At 38.4% G+C, this 27,521-nt stretch overlaps 1 protein-coding gene across 4 annotated transcripts in view; it reads left to right on the top strand.

Moving 5' to 3' along the window:
• The window catches only part of asic4a (acid-sensing (proton-gated) ion channel family member 4a), a 121,313-nt gene that overhangs the window by 14,947 nt on the left and 78,845 nt on the right, over positions 1-27,521 (top strand). For all 4 annotated transcript variants that reach the window (XM_077616913.1, XM_077616914.1, XM_077616915.1 and 1 more), the window contains 2 exons: positions 2,628-2,730; positions 22,107-22,157. The gene's annotated coding sequence lies outside the window, so the exon portion shown is untranslated. The remainder of the gene's footprint in view (positions 1-2,627; positions 2,731-22,106; positions 22,158-27,521) is intronic.

Consider the following 27,521-nt stretch of genomic DNA (forward strand, 5'->3'; position numbering starts at 1 on the left):
TTGCATGAAAATGCTTTAATGCTGGTAGGTATGCTGCAGGTGGAAAGAATGTTGTCGAATAATGTAATATGGAGTCGTTTTGGGGGGGTAATTCTGGGTCATGTCTTGTTATTAAATGGGAAGTAGTAATCTTTTTCACCCAAGACTCTTATCTAAAAAAAGGAAAAAAAAGAAATTGTAAGAATGGATCTGTAGAAATAGACCGGCGTGACAGTGGTCAGTACAAATCAAATAGTGGGCGGCAGTGCGTCATAAGAAGGCTGTTATGTAGATGCATACATACATAGTACAGTCAGCAATCATATTGGGTTTGGAATGGTGGAGTGCATGTTTAATAAAACGCACTGTGCAGTTACATCTTCATGAATGGGGTCACTTGAAGCTAAGCATAAACTATGATTTCACTGCCATTGGGGAAAAAAGCAATTTAGCGTCTTGTATGCTTGAAAATAGCCACCTATCCACATATGCTGACCTTCTTGACAGATGAGATGGCAGCCCATAATACAGGTGCCAGATCACAAATTTTGTTGGTAAAATGTAATCTCACAAGTATTTCTCGTGCCTGTAAAAATGAGATGCTTGACCAAACGGGTCATGATTGTTCCTTTTTATATTGATAAACCACCGACAAATGGCATTAGATTGCTACCACAACTCCATAGGTGTAATGTGAAATAATGCAAACGTAAAAGGTGTTCGCGACGTTCCCTCGTGATGCACACTTCACTTGCGTTTGCGATTCACTTCATGTTACAAGTCTGCCACTATTCTCAAAAGCCCTATTGTCAAATATAAACAGGAGAAAGAAAAGTGTTATATTTTCCATTATATTTCTACTCAATCAGAATTTGCCCTGCATCCCGACTCCTGATTGGTTGAGAATATTGGCATACTTGCAATATGAAGAGAATTCCCAGCACAGATGAAATGTGCATCACATGCAAAGTTATACGTATGTACATACATTTTTCACTTGACCGTATTTCACATACGCTTATGGAATTGTGGCAGCAATCTAACGCCATACTGGCGATGCTGTAAATACAGTTGACCCTCTAAGGTTGAAGAAAAAAAACAAATTCCAAAACAGGGTCCCATTGATCCACTAGCAATCTAACAAACTGAATTCATTATTACAAATTGATTTCTTTTCGTTTTTTCCCCTTTAATCACAAGCTTTTTATATCCCACAACAATATTGGCTCTTCCACTTTCTTTGCTACAATTGCCCTTATATATCATTATAACTCCTGATATTGCATTGGACTGGCTAGTGCAAATGGCCATTTAACTTTAAACTGTGCAAGAAATCTTCATTCCACAATGCAAAGTTGAAAAAAACCAACAAATAAGAGCAAAACAAATAAAATGAGCAATACATGAATCTCCTTTTATTATTTATATTATACATTTTATAATTTATTGTGAGTACTTTTGCTCCCCAAAAGAACAAATAATAAGCTTGTTTCCTTCTTACTTGCGTCAAAGAAATGCGCTCATCATGAAAGGATGCAGCTTTTCCATCAGCCCACATCATTACCTGCTGTTCTCTCCTCTCTAGTTTCCTGTTTGCTTCACTTTATCTTGCATTATATGTCCCTCTGTCAAAGATATTTCCCAGTTTTCTTTTGGCGCCTGTCAGCCTGCAAACTCAATACACACACAGCTAATCAAAAATGGCGCTATCATTTAAGCATTTGCTAAATCAGTACTTATTCCGTCAAAAGGACAATTTTGGTCTCTGAATTTCCTCAACTTTACTAGTATTTGAGCAACCAATTTTCTGTCCATCTTCTTGCTAAAAACTACCCTATCAATGGAAAAAGTACATACAATTAACAAATACTTGAGATTAGAAAATGGAGAGATACTATTTCTTAAAAAGAACACCATCGTATCTGAAATGATCAAATGAAATTATCAAATGTTTTCGTATCTTCTTTGAACAGGAATAACTATAAATGTAATTCAAGAAATACAAGCCATGTTTTTATCACCTAACAGGAATAGAAAGATTGTGTGATTGACAGCAGCACTGTTTGTTTGTAAGTCAGATGAGAAACTTTAGAAAGTCAGTGAGTGGGTTGTTCAAAGCGCTACTCTTGTGCTGCATAGGAGTTTGCTGTCAGCCTGACTCAGAGCTGGACACACACTGAGATATAAAGCTCACATATGAATGCTGTCGCAATAACAATCGTCACAATTTCCTTCACTTATATTTTAAATGTAGTGCACTGCCAAATCTGACAAAGGGGGTTTTGTAAATCATTTCCACAACTATTTTTTTTTCTTTTCAAACCCGTACATAGTAGTCTGGTTCCCTAAAGACGTTCTATGTTATGTACTGTTCTGTGTTTTTCTACTTGTTCAAGTAAGTTGGTAGTAACCTTGGTCCAAGTGTAGGCCTTGAATTGACTGAATGACATGAGACCTCTATTAGCTGCATGTCTTAGTCATCCTGTGTAAGGACAGTCAAAGAAACAAGGTAATTTGCCAACAATTACCGTGATGGAAGTAAAAGTGAGGGAAGTGGAATTTCCTCTGTGGAGTGTTCGACCTAGGCATTGACAGTAGATGTGCCAACACTAATACAAACAGAACATAAGACCTTCCTTTCTCTACAGCTACATTGATGGAGTGTGTTTAAGACGACAGCTGAGGATGGTTCCAGTCAAGCATGGCTACATTTCAAAGTTGTAGAGTCGAGGATCCTGCGTACCAGCTAAGGTGAGTGCAATGTATTATCAACCTGCAACATCAGAGGATGTGTGTTTGGCACCTGGCCTTTTGTAGCCAATTTGATGCTAAAATCAACCGTGAGTCACTTGCCTTTTTTTTGCTGGCACATAACACTGCATCTGAAAGATGTTGCAGCAAAGCTGCCAAAAAGACATGTTGACAGAAATGACTGGGAAATTTCCAAAGCAGTCAGGAAGGAAGCTGGAACTGGAAGAAATTTTGTCACTGTCATGGTTGTCTAAGCTGAAAAGAAACCATTTGCGAGACCTTGGGTATTGCAATTCCAGACTGGCGATCTAAACCAGATATAAATTAAAAAGCAAAATAGAGCTGGAATACATCATTTGTTCATTTCGAGGTCAGACTTTAGCATGCACACTATGCAAGAACCAATGTACTCTGTAGTTGATAGTTCATCAGTGATATATATATATGCTGACATCACAACATTGCATTGAGTAAAGTGACCTGCATGCGCGGATGTAGAAAATTTTATCGCATAACACACAATTTGCCTTTGTATATGTGACATGCTATGTCACATAGTTTCTTCCCCATAAGTACTTATTAGTAGTTGCTCCTTCAATAAACTTCCAATATGAATACAGTATTATGACAAGCTTCTAAAACATAATGTTGAAGAGTAATCACAACTATCATGTTTGATGACTCTGATCTTGACAACACTCGCTCCAAGCCTTCATCTATCCGTTTGACTTATGTTTTCGCAAGTGAAACAGGCGGTCCATGAGTACAACAGGGTTTCTGCCTGCCACTACACATTCCTCATGGCCACAGTCGTGTTAAATGTCATCTCCCACCACCCTTGATTGATAGCAGTCATCTCATTAACGCCCGAGCTTACCAACATTTCCTGACTCACTGGCCGCGCTTGCACGGCAATCAAAAGTCCGTAGAAAACCAACTGACCTCAAGCTAAAGGGAATAAGACATTATCCCAGTATCACCACGGCAACTCTGACATTAGCCATGTCCCACTTTGAGGTTGCACCTACCAACAAAGAAGGACCCTATTGAACACAGTTGACGAAGGATCCTCCTCCTGGGATGGTATATGTATTTCCTGGTTGCATCATGTAAAAACTAACTAACTCTAATGCGTGGGTTTTCTCCAGGTACTCTGGTTTCCTCCCACATCTCAAAAAACTTGCATGTTAGATTCGTTGAACACTGTAAATAGCCCCTAGGTATGAGTGTAAGCGTGAATAGTTGTTCGCCTCCTTGTGCCCTGCAATTGGCTGACCACCAATTCAGTGTGTCTCCCACCTGTTGTCCGAAGTCAGCTGAGATAGGCTCCAGTAACCACCCGCAGTCCTTGTCAGGATGTATGAATGAATGGAAACAAGAGAACACACTTTATGTCCCCAATCATATTTTAACAGAATTTTGGGGTTTGGTTAAATATTTGGGTTTGAATGTTAAAATAATTAAAAAAAAACCACAGTTAAAAGCGTATCCTCCTGACTGCCAGTAGTTCAAATTTGTCCTCTGTAGAAGAAAATTGTAAACCTAAATATCTCCCACCCCATGCATCCAATCACATTAACTTTTGTTCTCTATCAAGGACATTCAGAGCTTTCCAATAATACCAAATTATTTTGCAGTACTCCAATTACTTCACATTGTGATTGGGGAATTTCAAAATACATGTGATTGAACAGCATTTTTTTCCTGGTAGTCAGGAGGATATGTGAAATAATTACTTTCATTTTTAAGGCGTTTCCAGTAAAGGTATAAAAAGCATTGTGGAGTACGGCTGTTAGTGCAGTAGTGTTGCATCTTTCAAAATGGCCAACCTAGAGAACCCACTATGAGTGTGTGGGAAGAGCATTCACCGAGTTTTAATGGCCTTTGTTCATTTGTGTGATTTCACTGTCCTTCTAATGCACGATGCGAGTGTGCGGACCGTGAACGCTATTGTTTATCAGTGAAAAAGTGTAACAAGGCAAGTAGAAAACGGAAGGAGCAAAAAGGTAATAAGGAGGGGTGCTGGTATGATGTGAGTGATTTATTAGTGTAGCTGGACACTTAATAATTACTTAACACACACACACATCGATCACCTTTACAGTATTTCTGTCAGGCGACGGTGCAAGAATGGAAATGATACGTGATTGATACCAGGAAGCGTAGGCATGGCCCAGGGGGAACACGGGGCAAGGTCTTACTTATAAAAGCATCAATCAGGGAGCGTGCTCTGTGAAAAACCAGATTCCCCTCGCTCCCCCACCTTGTGCATTGAGGATGGGACTCGCCTCAGAGGGAAGGGAGTTTCTCCTCTCGCTAAATCGAAGACACCGTCCGTGCATAGCAGCCACCTCTGGAAAAATATATGATTGTGCCGGGAAAACATGAACACAACCTTGAATGGTTGGTAAAGCGGCAAACAAGAAAATACAACATTTGTATTAGGCCATTTTTTTTTAACCTGAAGTATCAATTCTCAAGTGTTAATTGAAACTTTGAGCCAAAAGTCCAATTTGTTAACCAATAATGAAAATGTATGGAGGGAGAGGTGACCGCTCGTTAGGAGTACATCAAATGGGATTGAATAAGATTCAAAATTGGCATGTATCTCTGTGAAAAACAACAGCACAGCCCGTGCTGACTTATTACAGTGGGCTTTAGGTATTTGCCAGCAAATAGAAGGGTGAACAAGTGTGATTAGCCAAGCGAAAATGAACATTGGAATTGTTTGTGACAATTGAAGAGGAATCAGAGTGTTAAGAATTGACATCACAGCATTGTTTTAGCTTCATTGCCCGCCATAGACAAAGCTCGACTAACACTAAATGCACTTACGAATGCTTGGATTGAAAGCTGGAGATGAGCACTCAAAATCTGTTTGGTGAAGTGAAGTGTGGAGAAGTGATCATGTGACTGGGTACATCACTTCCCTAGAGTGTATGACTCTGAAAATACCTAAATGTTTCCATTGCGCTCTTGTGATATATTATAGGACTGAAACATCTGAACGAAGAAATAATAACCCCCCACCAGTTTCAGTGTTGCTTTTACTGACTTATCATTGCAAAATTTCGGCTTTGCAAATTCCTAGGGCTAATACAAACAACGTTATTGCTTTCTAATTAGTTCAAACGCTTTCCCATTAAAATGGTCGTAACCTCATTTCATTAAAGCTAGTGTTGAAATTTAAACACTGCTTGTGAACATCAATCAATCAATCAGTGCCTTTTCGGCATTTCATCAATTTCGCTCTTGTTGCACTTGACCTACCATAATTCCTCCATTCCTCCTTTTCCTTTGTTTTCTATTGCAACTAATTCTCATGCACTACTATTCTGCTGATTATTCCAATGTCCTTGTGAGTGGCCATTTGTCAAAGCTTTTTTTAATTGGGTTATTTTTCACGGAACAAATGCTGCCTGGTGAGGTGCATTTCATTTCTTATGTAGATAAGCAACTGGTTGTGCCCAACATGCCCACAACGACATATGTGGGAAGTTGTTAATATTTTTTAGATACCTGAAGAAGAAAGTTGCATTACTTACGGCATTATGGGAAATGTTAAATCCGAGCAGTAGACGTGTTGTTGCTTTTTGGGATATTGCCATTATTTTGGGGGTATGTGTTGACTACTCGAAAACGTGAAAGCACTTTAGTTTTCCTTTCCTCCTAATGTATTTGCATCCCATTATCATGCAGGTGCAGTGAGTATGGAAGGGTGTGGGACCATGCTAATGACAAACCTTGCTTTAATTAACTTCAAGTTAAAATGGCGTGAAATTGAAAATGATCATTGCTAATGTAAACGTGGCTAATTAGGATATAAGAGGTGTGTGAGTGAATTATTTGATTACAATTGTTTATTTCAAGCTGTGCACTTCCTGGTTCTGGCTGATAAATGAGTTTCCAAAAGACAAACACTCCCCATTTTCAGATTCCTCCCACATTTATCAGAAAGCCTCTTTCTTTTTGCATGTCATTTCACACTTTGTAGTTGCATTCAAGGTTTATATTTAGGCTAGTCCAGAGAATAATAAGTTGGTATAGGTTAACATGCTTTGAAACTTATGGGCTTCATAGGAAATTCATGTAAGGTTTGGATTAAAAAATGGATATTTGCTATATGCTATGAATCTCAGTAAATTGTAAAACAGATAATAGTAGCCTTCGTACGGAAGGATAGTTTCTCGGTTGTTGCCATGGCATCATTCAAGCTTATCATTCAGAAAGGAGGGTCATTAGTCTATTCTTAGCAATAGTTTTCTGTTTAAGAAAAAAAAAAATCGTAGATGAATGTCCCTGCTGACCGAGTATAAGAGATTGATTTACTTTTATGTTATGTTTTATGTTCTTGTGTAAATAGCAGAAGTGGTAGCCCACATTTTGGCTTATTATTTGGGATGAAGAGAGACTACAAAATTCTGAAGCTTGCACAATGATACGGAAATATACAAATCTAATTTCTTATCAGCTGATTTTATCTACATGGTAGAACCATTTATTGTTCAAGTAGAACCCATCGAGGATCAATATATGCAATTAATTTAACTAAGCTTATTAAAATGCCTTACATCAGTGGTCCCCAATTTTGTCTTAAGTTTCACCATTCCCATTGGCTGGTCAGCGAGAAAATAGAGAGTTTTACCAATCCGCGGTCAGAAAAGGGTTGGGGAACGCTGCCTTACATTATTAGAGGGCCCAATCTCATTTGACTGCCAGACTCTCCCAGTCAGAACAGATTGGATGTCCAACACTAACAGAGGCAGCCAATGAGTTAATGTTAGCCTTGATGGCATTACTCAGAGCCAGGTATTAGTCAGGCGCTAGTGTATTGTTTCTTTGCCGGACTGCAGAAGAAGTCACAATACCTGCACTAAATGAGATGTTTGTATTCCATTCAGCACAGCTCACCAAAGCCGATTGAGTGCTCTTCCTTGACAGAAAGGAATCTGCCACTGGGTGATGAATGAGCCTGTCAGATCCGGAATAATTTGCTTATGTCGGTCGGCTCGAACTTTAATTTCACTGATCACGTCATGATCGACGATGCATTTTCTGACATAGTCATTTAGGAATCTCCCTAATTGGGCGGTCAGTGAATCCTTTGCTATTTTTGTCCCTCGTTCATAAACCAAAATGTACATTTGATATGTAGGAATAGTGGCTTCCAAACTTGTAGAAGCATATTTTTTTCTAACTCGAATCATATTTTACATTGATACTATGCCCTAATCTAAGGGTGGGCAAATGTCCACAGTGGGTGTTGGTGCAACCTATGTCCCAGGCTGGCTATAGCACGAACCTCCCAGCTTGCCTTAGCTAATGGGAGCCCAGTAGGGTCTTAGGTGAGCATCTCTACCACGGCAATTTAAAGAAAGAATACTGGAGACAGGAAGTGTAGAGCTAACAATCATTTTCTGAAAGCATATTTGCATGTAAGAATAAGACAGCACAATACTGTCTATTTACCAGCACTTAAATATTGCATTTCCATTTGTACGCATTAGAATATTTGTGTACAAACTCACAACCAATTTGAGGTGAAAGCTTTCAAAACTGCAGGAACTTTTAAATTGCAAAGCTCTTAAGAGGTAACAAGTGATGAAGAGAAAACTAATGGTGTTTGTGGAAAGGGCTGACTTTATTTCATATTTACAAGTTCCAAACTTGACTTCGACCCGACACCTCACTAGGATTAAAAATCAAAACAATGCCCTTTTTCCTCCCACAAGGGCAGAGTCTTGCTGACCCAATGCTGTTGAGTGTTTGTAAATTGCAGAATATCAGTGCATCTTTTACAAAAGAAGCAGAAGCTCAAATTTACTCTATAACAGCAGCAAAATATATTTTCTCCCAAAACACAATAGGTGTGTATGCTTTCAACCAATGGTCTATCTGATTTGATCAGCATCATGCAAAGACATTATATCCTTTTGGCTCAAAGGTCTTATGCGGCAAGATATGATGAAACCATCAGAGTGGTGTGTTTACTACCAAACTTTACCAGGCTCTTCACAGCTGTCCAAAGTGGTTTTAGATCAACCCTATAAATTTGTTCAGACTCTTTATATATTATCTGCCTATTCACACTCCTATAGCATTGACTCCAGTTGGCCAGTATGACAAATCTGCTTTCAAACTCACTGTTCTACAGACCCAATGGCCAAAAACATATACATGAACTCACAAGGATAATTGTGAGTTGTGAGTGAAGATGTGTTGGCTAGTAATCGTTTTTATTATTACTTTACTTTACTTATTTACCTTAGCACACTCTACTTAAAATGATGGATTCAATTTACTTGACTGAAGTCCATTTTTTTTCAATTGTTTCAATCCAAACTAGAAAATTCAAGTCAAATCAATTGAGGAGAAACTTCAAGTTTTCTCTATTTTTAGATAATTGTTTTAATGGCTTCACAAAAGCCTTTCTTACCCCTCCCTTACTATACATATAATATTAACAATACATATCCGTCCATGGCAACCAGTATATTCTACTTTCGGCTTTCAGTTGTGTTACTGAATGCAAAATTCCTTCCTGGTAGTTGAAAAAACTTTCTTAGAAATGCTACATTATATAATAGAAATCTTTGCGGAAATGTCAGCACCCAACAAGTTGCCGACTCACCCCATTAAAGCTTATCTAGTAATCTTCCTAATTACTTCCATTTGTCATAAAGCTTAGTTTCTCAGGGTGCATATTTGATTAATTGTGCAAGAAAAGAATAACTCCTGTGTGCCTTGCCCTCAGTTCAAGTTAATTCTTACTGTTTTTCTTAAGTGCAGCAGTGATAAGCTCTGTTATTCATGCAAAGCCTGTGAGCTCTGATGTCTAGATCCAAGCAGAACAGCAGGCAATGCCGTTGACACACGGAATTCAGTTGAATCATCCAATGAAGCCTGTTCTCCCCAGCAGTTACAATTCTGAAACCATAAATCACAGCTAAATTGACAAAGAGAATGTCGACATGCTCATGAGTCAATTATACTTTACTTTTATCTTGTATTTTTGTCGGGACGATGGGGAGTGGTTGTTTGAATTTGTTGATGGTACGGAAAATGAATGAATGAATGAATGTTGTATTTTTTTCTACATATTCCAGACTTTTTAGAGGATGCTCAGGAGATGCTAAAAGACAAACATGATTTGTCTGATTTGTTTTTCAAGTGTTAAAGGATCCTAGGGAATATTTCAATATTCTTTTGCATCATTGGTAGAGCGGACTTGACATTAATGATTCTTTTTAAAATTTCATATTAGTCTTTAGTCCCTTTATGGGGCATGCTATTACATTGGGCAGCTCTTCATACATACGTGAATGTAATTTTAAAAAAAAACCACATTTTGACCCTTTGTAAAACATATATATTACCTATTTATGTAACTTAATCAATTTAAAAATCTCAAGGCTCTTCAGTAGTTTTTTTTACCTTTCCGTATCCCTCTTTATCCTATTTGTATAGTAGTAACAATACAGTGAGTGTTCAGAATAGTTTTCTTTGACCCTACAGTATACTGAAATTGTAGCCAAGTACAAGTCATAAATCTGTCGCTAATCGTAATTGGCAGGAGCACAAAGGACAAAAGGTTGACGGTTAGGTGCTGAAGGCAGACTTTTGAGCTGCCTGGATGGATGGTGGTGGAAACTCGAGGTAGAGGTTCAAATAAACAAAGGTTAATCCGCTCAGACAGGTAGAGGAGAAAAGCTCTGGTGTAACACGCCTCTTGTTCACTCATCGTTGCCTCTTCCACCTGAAGGCATAAAGCGCTCAGTCTCTCCAAGAAGGCTACGTATTTGTTTGCCTTCTCCCGCTGAACTGAACGTTTTCTGACTTGGGTTTTCATTTTTGTTAATTTCCTCCTTTTACATAGATTACTCTGTCATTTCACTCATTCATTCATTTTCTGTACTGCATATTGAATTGGTGGTCAGCTAATCACAGGAGACGGACAATCATTCACGCCCACACTCGTACCTAGGGGCAATTTAGAGTATTCAACCAGTCTACCATGCATGTTTTTGGGATGTGGGAGGACACAGGAATACCCGGAGAAAACCCACGCAAAGGGAAATTAGTAGCAGCAAGAACTTCTAGTACAGTCAAAACACTGTCAGTTGTTGTGACCTTGCAGTTCTCTACCAAATCAAATGGTATCCTTTTAAAACTTTCAATTTGGATTGGACGTCTCCCGCTGTCAATGCCAGCCAATGAGGTAATTTCATTGTGATGTCTGGAATGCCATTTCTCAGAAATTGAAAACATTTATAAATGTCATCAACATTTGTTATGCAAATGTTATGCTATAGCATGCAGGTAAACATTTTTTATCATGAGTGCTGCCCCTGATAAATCCCTGTATGCCGTTGATGGCAATATATGTACATCCAATCCAGTTTAAGTAATGTTCATTCGCTACCAGCCCTCCCACTTCAAATGAATTGACCGCATAAGGATGAAAGGAGCCCCATGATTGGACATCTGTCACTGTCAATTGCAGCCAACGAGTGAAATGATTCATACATCGGACGTGTTCATTTTTGTAGTGTCACCATGAAGAAAAATTATTTAGGGCTGATTGATTCCTTTCTTTGGCATGCAGAGGTAAATATTTTAGGGGGTTATATAAGAATACATTCCGGTTCCACCGTCCTTTCATTAAAATGTAAACGCTTTGCAAGCTAAACCGCCGCTAAACTGTGTGTTTAGACGTTGGGGGGAATAGCGCATGCGTTGCTCTCCCATCCCTTTAGGGTGGCAGGGGCAGGTCAAGGGCTGCGATTGTCAGTGTTTATTAATGGGCCTAGCCGAGGGGACTGACAGCACGGTGATCTCCGTGATGATGTCTTATTGCTTTCCTCAGGTACATACATATTTATGATGCGCCAGCTCAAAATATCCGCTTAACATTCGGCCTGATCCGATGCTTTCCACGGAAGGAGCAGGGTAAAAAAAATGTACATTAACATTCATAATCTCGGCCACTTTGCCGTTTAAAATAAATAAATAAATAAATAATGAATTTCCACTTTCATTTACATTTCAAGTCAAAGACAAAAAGTTAAAACAGATTCTTGCTTGTAGACGTGTCAGCACTTCTTGTTAATTGGGCGGCTTTTCGACCGCCAATTGAATTAATTCAAGCTAATTTGTATGACAGACTGATTGGTGGTACTACACATGTATGTATTAAATATTAACAGCCAGCACTTTCTCGAGGACAGCTGGGATTTTAAAGGGCAGCTCGCTCACAGTCATTTAGTTGATTAATATGAGCCTTCATTTCAAGCCGACAGATTTGTTTTACTTATATATTCATGTCCACACAGACTAACACCCTCTTTTTCATGTTTCCTTCATAGCATGACTCTCAAGGGGAAATCACATACTGATTAATAGATTAGAAACAGTCTTTGAAATGACAATGAATTACTTTGAAAATTTGAATAATCAGGACGCTATTTATCAATCAAATCCCAGCAGCTTCTGATTAAAGCTCATTTGATAAGATTTGTTATATTAATCAAACGGAACCTTAACTGGAACTGTAAAAGCAGATTCTATAGAGGCTGGGCAAAGGTTACTAGTAATTTAAATCACGATTAATCGCAAGAGATTAGTTCTGAAAGTGGCCATCTGTATTATGATGAATTCAAAGTTTTCAGCACACTTAATTTAAATTTAATTACATATTAATAAAATTTTAACCTACATTAACTCATTGGGGGCAGCCCAGTGGGTGCGTGGTTAGAGTGTCGGCCTCACAGTTCTGAGATCGTGGGTTCAATTCCAGGTTCGAACCTTCCTATGTGGAGTTTGCAAGTTCCCGGTCTTGAGTGGGTTTCCCGGTTTCCTCCAACGTCCCCAAAACATGCAGGATAGCCTGGTTGAACCCTTTAAATTACACCTAGATATGACTGTGATTGGTTGTTTGTCTCATACATTGTTTCTATCCTGTATGATGTGAAATGTTAAGTAATATCGATCTGCCCAAGCCCCCCCCCCCCCCCCCCCCCCCTAGAAAAAAAAGCTAATCCAAAATATCATTCCTCTGCAAATAAAAATTTAAAAAATATGGTGATTTGTGATGACAGGAGCTTTAATATCACGCTGATTCTGTATGGCAGTGGAAAGCCACCGCCTCATCCCTGCTCCTGCTGTCAAATGTATTGTATTTCAGCAATGTCCCCTCAGCACTGAATGGAGAAATAATGAGTGCTGTCTAGAGACAATGTCACTATTATTTTAGATCTCCTAAATCCATCTCTCTGTGCCGGTCGCCTCCATTTTCCTGGAGGTTTCACTCTTATTTTGTGTCTGCCTCACATTTCTTGCTGCTTACGCCGTCGCCCCAAAGCACAGTCACGCAGCACATCCTGCCTCAGAATAGATTCGCCTGCACCTTTGTGTGATGAACTGTTCAGCTCCCATGATTTTATTCAAGGACTGTCTTGTTTTGGTATTGCAACAAGGGTTTAGAAAATGTGTAAATTTGGAAAATCTGCGTTCATCATTACTTCGGGAATATTCTGTTCTGGAACATCGGCTAAATTTAAACATGTCAAACTGTTACGTCTCATGTTGTGGAACTAAATGTTCTACCTGTATTCAAAATATTTATTTTCATGTTCATACTTCTACTTCTGTTCCCCATGTAATAGGACAATTGGGGTCGCTTTTACCTAACATTTAAATGTACATATCAGATATTGATATTTTATTTAGAACTTCTTTTTTGATCGTTTTATCACTTATTTAACATATATTTACAGTTTTTGTCTATAAAAAAATCTATGTAAACTGGTAAAACAAAAAAATATTTATCTTATGATCATAAGTACTGCAATTTTGTAGAGGAACATTTAATGTTATCGTTTACAACATAATTCCAGTGTTTCTTTTTTTCAAATTTGGTATCTTGAGACTAACGTCTATTCAAACAGTTCCTGATTTCAAGTTTTTTTCAAAAGGATTACTAAAACATTAACATTGTATAACATATTAGGGTCATTTTCACATAATTCAGCAAATAACGGTAAAGACACTTTCAGAAAATGAATAATTTACAAAATGCAATTCAAGCATTCTGATTATCTCTAATTAGCAACACTAGCACTGCCTGGAAATATCTTAGCTGGAACTTTAATGAAAACATAATTAATTAAAATTTAAAAAATATGGGTGAATATTTGGAATCTTTCCTTGTGCCTTTCTTTTCTGATATCGTTCCCTTTCTTTCTCTAAATATTTGTGATAGGCTCCAGGGTCATTTTTAATCTTCTCCCTGCATTTGCGCATCGCTGCAGCATTAGATTTTTTCGCAGGTGGCTTACCGCCTTTTTTCTTAAATGGATTCATGTTCTGGAAATTTTACAAATCAAAGCAGGAATTAGTATACACATAAACATAGCATAACATGTTAGCGTCATCTCTACATATCTGTTGTATATTTAAAAATATGTATTTCATCTCTACATATCTATTGTATACACCTTTTAATAACGGTAAAGACAAAATTTATTAACGGTAAAGACACAACATTCCACCTCAGCCTTTGACATTGGTAGATGGTATTTCTTGGCACTCAGTAAATGATAGTGTTCTGCATGCATACACCATGCCCAGTTCATTAAAAAGCAAAGTAATTATGTTCACCAAGTTTTTAGGACATCGGTAAAGACATGGAATTGTTACGACATTTCACAGGTATGGTCCTTACCTTGGTTTTAGTTTCATTCTCATGGCTTCTGCTTAGCTGGCGTTGACAATATGGCTGACAACATCCTGGTACTTCTCCCACACCAGCCACCTGGTGTATTTACTGTGAATTTTTTGGTGTATTTCTCATGTGATAACGGTAAAGACACACTAACTGATATGAAAGGTACATCAGTAAAACTGTTTGCAGTTGCAATTCTTTTGCATTTTTCTCAAAGACAACTTGAGTGAAAATACTATTGAAACAAATCTAAACAACACATTCTAAATAGAGACAAACAAATAAATCATAACCCGACTTTTCATTCCTATAAACTGTGACACTAGATTCTGGACATCTAACGGAGTGGACAAATTCAACATAAACTGGCTCTCAATGTATTTGTGTCTCAAATAGATTTCTCTTAAAATTGGTGCCAAATGTAGTATAATATGTGGCAAACAAAGCAGTAGTAATTATTTTTTATAACTTTGTAACACATAAAGGGAAAGTCCAGGGCCATATCTTTACCGTTATTTGCTGAATTATGTGAAAATGACCCATTAAAACACCTTTTAAACCTATTTAACTATAATTCAAGTTTACTGCTTATCTCTTATGTTTGCCCCCAAATAAGTGGAAAACCCTACCTGCATATATAAATATAATTCACCCCAAAAAATATGAATTGACCCATACATGTTCCAAATCGAACCTGTCAATTGCCAAAAACAAACACTTTAACGAGCAACTGGTCACCTTTTAGCAATATGTAGGTTGAAAGAAAAAGTGCTTCCAATATTTTTTTTCCTTGAGTTATTGTATGCCAAGAAGATTACAACATACTACATACTCAATTTGAAACTATTGTCTGTGAGTGCTGCTTTTGTGTCAAATTAACTGAATGTTGCAGTTGAAGCCTGTGTCACTCTCTTGGCAGTGATACAATGCCACATTATCACAAGCACTTAAGTGCTAAATGATGCTTTTAAATGGCTCCTCTGGCAGACGAAAGATAAATACGTTCAAAGAGGGTTCTGTGATCAGACAAAATATTTGGATAAGCTCTATAATTTCAAGGATGCGTTTTCTGTTAGTTGTTCTTTTGTGCTTTTGTTTGCTTCTCGAGTGCTTTTGAAACATATTAAATCTCATGAATGGGAGGCAGGATTTTTTTGTTGTGAATACATGTTATTTAGACTGAAATGTCAAACAATATACACAATTTCCCAAGGATAATTTTCTGAATGTGATCTTGAGTAATATAATTTTCACCAGCAAACAATAGCAATTTAGTTCTTCCGTTAGAATTAGTGTACCCTATGGCTACCTGGAATTGATCTACCCAAGTCTCCTAACCTAATCAACCATTTATAGGTTGAGAGATGTTGGCGAGGGTTTACGGCAGGCTGTGTTTTTGCGATTGGATGACAAGGTAACCAAGGAAACTGCTGCACTTTAAGCCTTTACAATTGGTTAAAACTGGTTTACCTCCAACAAAAGTTGGAGCTAGGTACGTTTAATGTAATCACTGAGGAGCAACAGACAGCTTTTGTACTACTCAGTACTCAGGCTTTGAAGCACGCGTTACAAGGCGTTTGAGCGAACAGGTTCTCTATGGAAATTTGGAACATAATTAAGGAAAAGATTTCAAAAGGTAGTCTCATAAATAATGCAAACTCTGTGTTAAATGTCCCTGACAGCGAATGCTGGCGCTGCAGAACGTGAATGTCCAGAAAGGCTGAGTTGGTCTATCTGGTCATCAGGTGCCTTCCTTGGAGTGCCATAAATTGACAGAAATTGGAGACAGCACAGAATAAATAAGAACGCTCAAATAAATAAGTCTTCCCAAAGTGCGCAGTCGTGACAAAAGTCTAATTGTTTGTCCACTGCTGGTACAGAAATTTGCTTGCATTTGTTTTCATGCTGTGCCGTGTCAAAACATGCCGATCTCTAAATTGTCTTACCCAATAAATTGTGTTACTCGATAAATCCAAAACTTTCAAATTGTTGAATAAATTAACACAACACCAAAACTGCAGTTTTTATCTGCTACTCAGTAAGCAACCACAGCAGATAGCTACGCAGCTCTGATTACATAAATTAGCAGTAGTGTGAAATATTGATTACACAAATTGATTTCTACCAAGACTCGCATAAAAACTGAGCTGCGACCATTCCTTACTGTATTTTCATGCATGCAAATCTGAGATAATTTGCTAGTATTATTTAAAAATCACCTTCTGAACTCAATAAAAGTGAGTGGGTCTGGCCTTGACATTATGATTTACAACGTCAAAACACTCAGGTGACCATCCATTCTCCAATCAAGGAAGAAAAATGGGGTGAGTTTATTGTGGATTCAGTTCATACTCTGTGGACTTGCAAGTCTAGATATTTTCTTGCACTTCTCTTACAGGCTTTGTAAGTGTTGCTCTGGCCCAAAGGTCTGTCATGGATGTGGCTGATGTCTCGGTCTCACATCTCTAGGACTGTGTCCCCTTTGATATTCCTTAACTCCGGGGCTTGCATATGTACAATGAGAGAAGTCAAGGTCACCCCCTCTCTCTCTCTCTCTCTCTAACTGACTAGAGCCTCATGAATATTATGATTAATCATAGTCTTTTGGCTCAAAATAATAACAAACCCATCATTGTCATGCAAGGGCCATAATTCAAGGCTAGCTTTGCAGGAGCTGTTTTAGTTTCCCTCCCCGACACCTCCCTAGATGCTTTATTCCAAACAACACACACAAACAAGGACACTTGTCCTGCCCTTAGGCAACACAAGATGTGAAATTTTAAAGGTGTCTCAATACAGCCTTTCCTTGTAATAGATGATATCGCTTCTTTCTGCTTGTATTCCTAACGCTTTGCCATAAAGTGTTCCCACTTGTTCTGTCAATGCAACAGCGTTTAGGATCATCTAGACTGCGTTCCGCTGAGAACATGGCAATTTGACACGTTCACTGCTTGTTACAGGCTCGGACTCGCAAGTGATGTCAATAATGACCTTTTATTGAAATGTGCTTTGTGTCAGGAAACTGTTTTAAAGATGACAAGGCACAGTGCGCAAATGATGTGTTTGGTCTTTTGGCTGAACAAAGAGCCTTACTTGCTTTTAGTAAATTCAAATCACTTCCCACTTTGTGTTTTTATATTTTTGGGAGTCACTTAGTGTTGATTTTTAGTCACTGTGTATTATTTTTGGGATGGATTCCTCTTTACTGTGGGTCACTTCCTATTGATTCTAAGCAGTTGCAGGTCATTAATCCTGTTGTTGTTTTTTTAATAACTCGCTCACTGTTGATTTGGGGGCAAATCCAGGCCCCTTTTTGTTCTTGCCTGGTGACTTTCCACTGTTTTTTGGGAAGAACTCGGCGCCACTTCCTGTTCATTTTCTATACGGTTGTCATTCGTAATGATATCGATGAAATTAAAAAGTTAGGGGCAATTTGTTAGATGAAAATGTCGCATTGTTTATACAGAATGAGCGGTTACTGACCATTTCAGGGTGAAACATAACGTCTCATCTGTGAGGCAGCTGTTTTCACCCGACAGCCACTTCATGGCTACATGGTATAAAGCAATGTTCTGAGCCTGCTGCTCCTCCCAAGTGATCATTTCCCGAGCAGCAACCCAATCCATCACTGCCAAGTTAGCACGATAGTCTCGGCTGACCACTTGAGGCTAACTCTCATTGTAGGTATTTAGCCAAGTGTGAACATGTCTCGTGGTCGTGACTCGGGTTTTCTCTGATACCACAACCACAGTTCCAATAATGTGTGGACATTATGTTAAGTATAAAAAAAAACGGATTTAATGATGTGTATGTATACATGGGTACTATACTGGGATGCCTTTAGTCCTTATCTGTCTCCCATTTGAACTGTGTGCCACATTATGAAGCATCAAATATGTCAACACGGAGCACAGATTAAGATGCTGAAACGCAAGCAAGAACGGGAAGTCATTCCACAAGTTTCAACAATTTAATGATTACTTGTAAAAAAAATGTTTATCACATTGAAGATTAACTTTCTTCCATTTTTAATGTATTAAAACAATCTTTGTATTCTGCTTGTATTTAAACCACAATGTTCCAACTTTGAATTGTGGTTGTACTTAGTTGCCATTTTCATGCCAACACTATGGTGAACAATGTGAAATATATGTTTAGCATAATAGTAAAACTTTAGATTTGCCTCTTTTGCAATACATTGGTCAGATAAAGGCATTTGGTTCCGTTTGGATATTCGATTGTGTTGGTTGGTCTCCTAGGTGGCCCGAAAAGAAATTGGAAAGAAAACAACAACTTTATCACAAATGTTGACCTTTAATTACAAAGCCTCTGCTGTGGTCGGCTTTTACCTAAGTTGACATTTATAAATACCACAACGTCCCCGTGAATTGCTTTCATTGAAGTCAATGTATTTGCGGCGAGCAAGATAGTATCAATTCATTTGTCAAATACTGTAACTAGTTGAAAACAGGCTTGTCGGGGCGTGTGCACATGGCGGCGGACTGCCCATCTGAACTACGCGTGTAGAGGACAAACCTATTAGCGGAGGGCTTCTCCTATCACTCACACAAGTGATGAAAAGTCGAGATAAAGATGGTACTTCACCCTGCTACCCTGTTTGTGTGCCCAGGACAAGAAATCGATATTTGCAGTTTCACAGACTGCTTTAGAGTCAGGCCAGCTCTCCACCTAAATGTTTGTCGGTTTTATTCAATGACACTTCAGCAATGTTGAAACAAATGTCCACCCGTACACTGACAGATGGAGACAGGACTGTGCGGGAAGAATCTTTACATATTGTCAAAGTCAAATATATTGCGTATATGATTCCAGCCATTTTGAATTAACACAAGAGAAAATATTGTTTCTTTGGTGGGCTCTTTTTTTTTAAATCTCTGCACATTTTAAATCCCTGGTTTATTTCTAGTAGAAATATTTCCTTCGTTTAAAATAAGATCCAATAACAAGAATTCCTAGAAAGTATTTTCCCCCATTGCGATATTTTTGTCTATTCATCATCGCACTGATGTCGGCATCCTTGGGGACATGCACCTTTTAGGAAATATATTTTTTTTGTTGACCATCCTGTACGCAGTAGGCCGAAAGGTTATCCAGAATGCAGTCATCTTCTTGTATAACATGCACCGCCAGGCGAGAGTGGAAACATTTCTTCCCCGAAACCTAATTTCCCCACTGTTGCTTTTCAGCAACAAATAGCAAACATGGCACACTCAGGTGACTATAACACTCTTTTTCTCGAATACAGGCAACTTACATTTCATGTCAGCATAGAAACAAAGGTTAACAGCAACAATTTACTATATTTTTAGAGCCGTTATTTAGAAAATGCATTTAACTCTTTCAGTGCCATTGATAATCATAGACAGTTAAACATCCAATCCATTTGACCGGAACAGACGTTCATTTGCTGCCAAACCGCATCGATTCAATTCAATTTCACAAGGACAACCATCTTCTCTTCACGACATTTGGACGCTTTTTATTTAGTATTTTTATACAATTTGCAGTTTAAAAAAAGCAAGAGAGAGAAAGCAGAAAATGGTGCCTGAGGCTGAGTCGAGCAGACAAGCACCAGCTTCACATCACTCACCTGGATTCACAAAGGACAGAAATAGCACTAAAAGCACCCACTCTCACTTTGTTACTGTTCCTTTCTGTTCCTTACAGCGCATACACTTTTTCGGGAAGCACATGGCTTCCCAAAGGGCAGTCCTTTAGCACATTACAGCCAGAGGTCATTCAAACTTGGGAGATGAAGGCATTCCCACCCTCCATAACCTATTATAAAGATTTAGAATAATTTGTGACTACTATAAAAGTATGTTTCAGGAGAGAAAGTGGCATTTGTAATAGGCAACCTTCCATTATCATTAGTGCCTCTGGAAAAGGGAGCTCCTCAGAAACCTTGCAAAATTATTTGACATGCAGTTTCTTTTAAGTTTTACCATTCTTTTGAACAATTTGTAATCAGGGTAATTGTGTCAATCTTATTGCTACGCCAACCTTAAATTAGCTATTATATTAATGACAAGGTGGCAGCGAGTGAACATTTACCCATGCCAGGTATTTGAATCAGTAACCGAAGCCAAAAAATGTCCCTGGTGTAACACGAAAAAAAATTCTTTGCCATGGAGCATTTGGATTCCAAATTTGTATTATTTCATTTTTTGTTTTGTTTTGTTGTTAATTTAATGACCCCTCTTTAAAAATTGTTATGTACATTATGACATTAAATCAGCTGTAAGCACTAACCTATGCATATAGCTATGTAGCGTATTCATCTGACCTTATATATGTATATCTGTATGTATATGTATACGTGTCTATATGGTGTGTGTGTATGTAAGTTTCTTCAAACTGTTATTATGTAGCTTGAAACAAGTATCTAAATTCTATTTAGAGGCTGTTTAAGAACTATCTTCTTAAGTCACCCACTGTGATGGAAATACTTTTTTTCGAGGGCAGAGCTGCTTTTTTGAGCCCTTTTTTCCAGAGGCTTCTTGACAGTCTGTTAGCACTGCAGCCAGTCCAATCTTGTGTTGTGACAGGGACAAGGAAGCTCCCTCAGCCAGCAGGGGTCTGATTGATTGGGTAGTTGAGAAGAGCAAATGTCCTTGACAAAAAGGCCAAAAAGGACAGCAGGCAGCGGATATTCTTCGCCCTCTTCCAAGAACTTTGCGTTTTGCTGAAGTAATCCTCCCTGTTGACATCAAAGAGCCGCAGCTGACGTGGGAACCAGCTCGCCTAGAAGTGCTTCTGTCAAAGTAGACAGATGAGAATGGTCCAGCTTTACAAAACAGGGCCTCCTGCTTTGACAGAGCCTTGACAAAAAGATTCATCGGAAAAGTAACAAAAATAAGAGGATTTGGAACTGCTTTATGGCAAACGCACACTGAGAAAATACCAGATGCACGTATTTATCTTTGATAGTTTTTTTTTTTCTTACACGCCTTTTATTGCACCAGTGTTTATTTTATTTGGAGGGGGGAAGAAATGCCCATGTTTGTGATGTAGTGTGCGCATGACGCTTAAAGATCTGTTTGTTCTTGTTAGTGCAGCTGCATAGCCGCCTTCATTATAAAGACATAACCGACAAGCAAATTCAGATGCAGCTCCCACTCCTCTCCCAATATGAAATTCTATCAGCCACTTTGCATTCATCCATTGAGGACCTTGTTAAATATTTGCAATGTGCCAAGTCACACAAAGCCGAGGGATAATAGCCATTACCATTGAGGTGCGCTCTTCTTTTAAATGTTAATTGCCATTCATCACACATTCTCATTTCATTCCTAGTAAAAAGATGTGCTGTGGGCTGCACTGAAAGCATCTAATTTATTTTCAGTGGTATTAAATATCCACACACTTGTAATTCATTCACATCTTCACTTCACTTATAATTTTGTATGAACAAAATGGGGGTGTTCGAGCCAATGTTTTCTTCTGAAGCTCTCCGAAATAATACAGATCATGATGGAAACATGTTCTTTAATAAAAAAACTAAAGAATGTTTCATAAATGTCACACGCAACTTTAATTAACACTTTTTCAGTATTGTACTACTTCCACAGATTTACAAGTTTAAATTATTCAAGATTACAAAGTTCACAAGATTCTGTTTTATTCTGTTCAGGGTTTCGTGGATTTGGAGCCTAGTGCAGCCAATGTGAACTCTGGAAGTCAGGTGAGCTACAGATCTATATAATGTATTTTTCCTTAATCCAGTCAAGTCAAAAGAAATACTAGGCAATACATGAAGTCAAAATTCTTTACACGCTTTTGTGTTGAATCTCATTTGACTGTGCAGAATTTTAAAAAGCACTCAAGCGGTGTTTTTGAACTGCATCATCTTCAACCTTAGTGTGAAACATTGTCACTGAATAATACCACCCTTGCCGAAGGGTGAACACAGCAGTGTCACCTTAAAGTCGGGAGCACACAAACCCAATGCCATTCTGAAATATGTGATCTTTACTAAACTTAAAAAAAAATGGGAAAAGAGCTATGATTAGACATACCACCTTGTGTATTGCAGTCAAAACTTTGGCTGATGCATATTAACAAGGTGCGCTCTGACTTCGCTTTAAAGCAGGTGAGAAGAGCAAGGTAAGGCTAATGAGGATCATTACAAAAATTCTACCATTTTGACTCCACTTGTCTTGACCATGACAGTATGATCTTTATGTATTTTTTTTAAAAACCCTTTCACGGCCATTGACGATGAAAGGCATCCAATAATGTGGCATTTTTCATCCTTCTCCTGTGAATTTAAATGAGTGCATCACTCATAGACATCTAGTTCGTTTGAACTGGACAAGCTGTATGCGAAGGAACATTGTTCATCAAGATTTTCAAGCTTTTGTACTGACATAAAGTCTTGAAATTAACTCACTGCCTCACTGTGAAGGCTTAACCTTTAGTTCCATTAACGAACAAATGTTCATTCGCCAATCCCTGTCCAATTGGATCGGACGTCTAGTAGCGCCTATGGCAGCTAAGGGTTTGACAAAGAAATCGCTAGAAAAAAGTCACAGGAGCCCCACACCATTTGTCCAAGAATGGAATTTTCTAATTTCAATTTAAAGCCCATTACTTGGACTTGATTTTCTTAAAATATACAGGTTAGTTGGTTTTGCAACTCAGTAAAAAGTCGTCAACGTAGGCTATTTTAAAGGAATAGAAAGTATCAGCGAGAGCCCAAATATGGATGCAGATTGGTCCATGTTATGATTAGGAATATGCTGCCTTGGACTTCGAAGGCTATTTTCAGTTAAAGGTTCAGTTTGACACAATGGACCTATACAATACGCGTGGATCCCAGGTCTTGGATATGCACTTATATAAGGAAATCCCATCTACAAAGAGAGGAGGTGAACGGCAGTTATTTAACAAGATGTCCCAGTCAGCAGAGTGGGGATTAAAATGCACAAGCGCTTATCTGGCATGAAGGCTTTGACTTTAGAAGCAAAGATTCTCACAAAAACTGGGTTGGAAAAGGTCATCTTTGTGAAGCTGTTGTTCTAACATGAACACAAGTATGCTTATTTGTACTTTTTACATAGATAGTGTTGTACTCATACTGATTTTATTATATTTTCTTTTATTTCCTTTTTTTGGGAAATTATATTATAATGCCTTGGCTGCTAGTGAGGAGGCGAGAGGTCCTCTCGTTTTTGACTAAGGGAGACATTCAAATTTGGTTTAGTTAGTGTTAGAACAACACTATCAAACACATTTCCATACACAAGTTCTAGTTTTAACCTAGTATTTTAAATTTAATGAGATTGACCTCTCATGTCCGCTTATTCGCTCCACTGTACATGGCACAGGCGGGTATAAAGACTTAGCTTTCCGAGCCTTTTCCAGTACTTTCGCTGTGCCATCAGCTTGACAGTCAAATTAACTGCTTCTTTACAACATGACAGTGACCTCAAGCATGCCGAATTGAGGACTAAAATTTTAGAAAGTCCTGACCTTGCGTATATTGAAAATGTACCCGCTGCACTGCGACTATGGAAGACAAATAGAAATATTTCTCTTAGTTTTAATGTCCATACACTATCATAACCATGTTTTAACGCAAATAAAACACCATATACTTGTGTGATGCATTTATCTAAGTAGACTTTGTTGCTTGCTTGGGTCCAAAAATATAACATTTTAAATCACATGGATTCCAAATAGTCTTACCGCAGCTGCTTTAAGACCCGGAACCGATTTTAAACTCCCAAATGCTTTTGTACTGCTTAACACTTTCCACTGACACATAGGGAGAGTTCAAGCAGAAAGGATTTGCCCCATTCCAGCATTCTACCTGTTGTAAATGATAGATCCAGAGAGAGGCAAGAAAACGGAATAATAATCTCTTTGACGAAAGACATGACAAGTGACTAGACATAGAAAAGAAACCACAGAAAATTGGATTTTCAAGAGGGTCTTGTCTTGGAAGAAATGACCATTCAGATAGCATTAGAGAGTCAGACTGGCTTTCATTAGGCAAGTCATTTGGCACCACTGAACCATGAAGATGGTTAAGTGATATTATGTTAACCTCCTGTTTTACATCGGGAGTAGAAATTAAATGCAATTAGGTGGTGATTGTACTTCCTCCACCATTTTCTACATATATGCAGATGGACTCAAGTCATTTGCTGACTTTCTATGCCATTGTTCTCATTTAAAGTCCCTCCATTTTTTCACCAATAATTGACAAAGATCGCAGACAGTACGGCTAGTTGGGGGGAAAAAATGAATTTCAAATGTGGACCCATCAAAAAGGACACAGTGTGTCTTCGTCCAAGGGCGGCCTCTAAGAGGCACTGTTGATAAATTTCTCTTTGCTGGTGGACATCGTGGCTTTTCGTGAACTTAATATTTTTTATTTTGAAGCATCCGTAAGTAGTGATGCCACTTTTGCTCTACCCAAGATGGGTCAGTTTCTCCTCCTGCTTTACTTTGAATGTGACCTCGCTGTCCTTCAAAAAGCGAGTGCCATGAAAAATTATAATTTTCAGAGCTTCTAGCAGTTTTCTCTCCCTGAATTTCTGTCCCACTGATGACGGTGATGATGAGAGCAGTCTGGAGAGGCAGATGGGCTGTCATTCTCTCTTGTACCTACTGCTAGTCTGACTACCAGCCATCTCCCCTAAAAGCATGATACCTGTGAATACTCTGAAGGGCCAGACCAGACGTTGCAAGCCCATAACACCTTGCTGTAAAGGTCAGGATTGTGTGGACTTGATGGATTCACAGCATGAACAGAGTTAGAGAAGAGTGTTACAGCAGCCGGACACATACCACCTGATGATTGTATTCACCCTCAATTCTCTGACTAATTATTTGTAATTATTCAACACAACAGGAGGTATCTGAGTAATAAATGGCTGCAGCGACAGCAAAATGGGGGTGAAGCCCAAAATGCGCTATCAAAGGTTAGACACTGCAAGGGGCTTATTAAAAATGGACAAACTAATCTCAACCAGATATACCCGGAGAATACAAAATTATCTAAACATACATACGTATATGCTATCAAGGGTTGTGATGTCCTCCCACATCGTCACATCTGACATGTTTGTTTGAAGCCAAGTCTTGCAATGACACTCAATAGAATTACAAGAGTAGAACTGTATTCTGTAACTAATGTGGGTGTTCAAAACAACATACAACTCAGCATGAAGCAGCAGAAATGCGTCATATAATAATAAAATCAGGTAAAAATAGGTCTTGGATTCCAGTGGCGTTGTGTGTCAATTACTGGGAAATGTTATGAATATAAATTGGGTGAAGCATGTATCAACTCCAGAACTATTTGGCTTTCCGAGGAGCAACATTAGCTCCCATTGACAGCGCTAGACGTCGAAAGGACAATAGGTCTATAACATTAAATGTATTTTTTTTTTTTTCGAGTCCAAGTAGTATAGACCTAACTGTAGTATAGACATGACTGTGAGCATCAGTGGGATATTAGTAACTGTGTTTAAAAGGTTTTGATCAATGTCTTTCTCTTTTAGAGTGAAATTAATTTAAAATGTCTACTGCATGCCCATCGGCTTTATTATTCAGTGTCTTATCTTGGTGACATCCCTTTTATTTATTATTTTAAAGATCATAGAAAGCAGATAGTTTATTAGCATCATAACTCGGGATTTTAAAAGTCACCCTTCTCAGGGCGACAATCAAGTTCATCTGGATTACCCGTTAAAGGATTGGAATATAAAACATCACATTATTTATGCTCGCCGGTGTTCACTGTTCACAATTAAGCTGTGGGTAAATGTCAACAACAGCAGAGCACACATCAGAATTTGAGCCATGCAGCTGGGCCAAGTCTACATGTGCATCATTTATCTTTCTGGTTCTCTAAAAGACTTTTCTATTATATATCTGGACAACCATGGCTAAGTGAGATAACTGCTCAGTACGTAACAGATGTAAATTGCACTTATCAAACAAGTACCAGAACCCACCCATGCAATCAGTGCTGCACTTAGTAATTTCTTCACTGAGAAGATGTGTTTTTATATCAAAAGCAAAAATCTAAACTAGAAGTAACCCAAGGCCGAGGCCGACTCTTTGATCTCTTGGCTTAATAAAGTTCATGCTCTTTCACTAGTCCACCATGTTCGTGTTAGGAATAATGCCCCGAGAGAGTGCTAAGTAATAGCACAGCAATATGTTGACTCTTTTAAGCAAATCCGGATCAGGGTAAACAACTTGGTATTGTGCTGAGACTCCCAAAGGACAGCCGAGACAGGCTACTTTTCAGCATGCAATATTTAAACAGATATGCTGGAAAACATGCTGTTTTCTAATCATGGTTTATTCCTTCATTGATATACAGTTTTGGATGATGTATAAGTAGACCCGCTGTGTACAGTTGTTATTGCTATCCTCAATTTAACGTTGGTATTTTCCCCCAGCAGTAGCCTTCCATGGTGATTCATATTTCCAGTGGTTATGTTCTTTGTTCTTTTTAAAGTTAGGGGTAATTCATCTTGCCCTCCCCCCTCCCTCCCTCACACACACACACACACACACACACACACACACACACAAACAAACACACACGCACACTTCAGAAGTTTTTAAGGGGTTAGGATTATGACTGTCTCCGTATAAATCAGTCAGCAATCATACCTCGCATAACAAGAAAAGGGTGCTGACTTCTACGTCATGTGTCCTTGCAGTCATGGAAAAAAACAATTTAAAAAATGACAACTTTTTAGAGGAAACGGCCACGATAGTAGGGCCCGAGGATGGGGATAAAAAAATTAAGAGGAGAGCAAGAACCATAGACTGACTTGAATGTGTTGTTTTGGCAGTAGATGCAAATGCTTATCCGATTCTTACCAAGGTACATCACGAGATTATGATATGATTAGAAATGCTTTGTTTAACTTTTTTCCCCGTTGTATTCAAATATTACCATTTCACCATATCCATTGGCGTTGGTGGTTAGCATGTCCGTCTTACAATGCAGGGGAAAAAAATCAGATTATATGTGGGGAGCTTTTCTTTGCAAAGCAAACCTCGTATGTAACTGAAT

This window comes from Stigmatopora argus, chromosome 13 (assembly GCF_051989625.1).
Source record: "Stigmatopora argus isolate UIUO_Sarg chromosome 13, RoL_Sarg_1.0, whole genome shotgun sequence".
In the NCBI taxonomy this organism is placed as follows: Eukaryota; Metazoa; Chordata; class Actinopteri; order Syngnathiformes; family Syngnathidae; genus Stigmatopora; species Stigmatopora argus.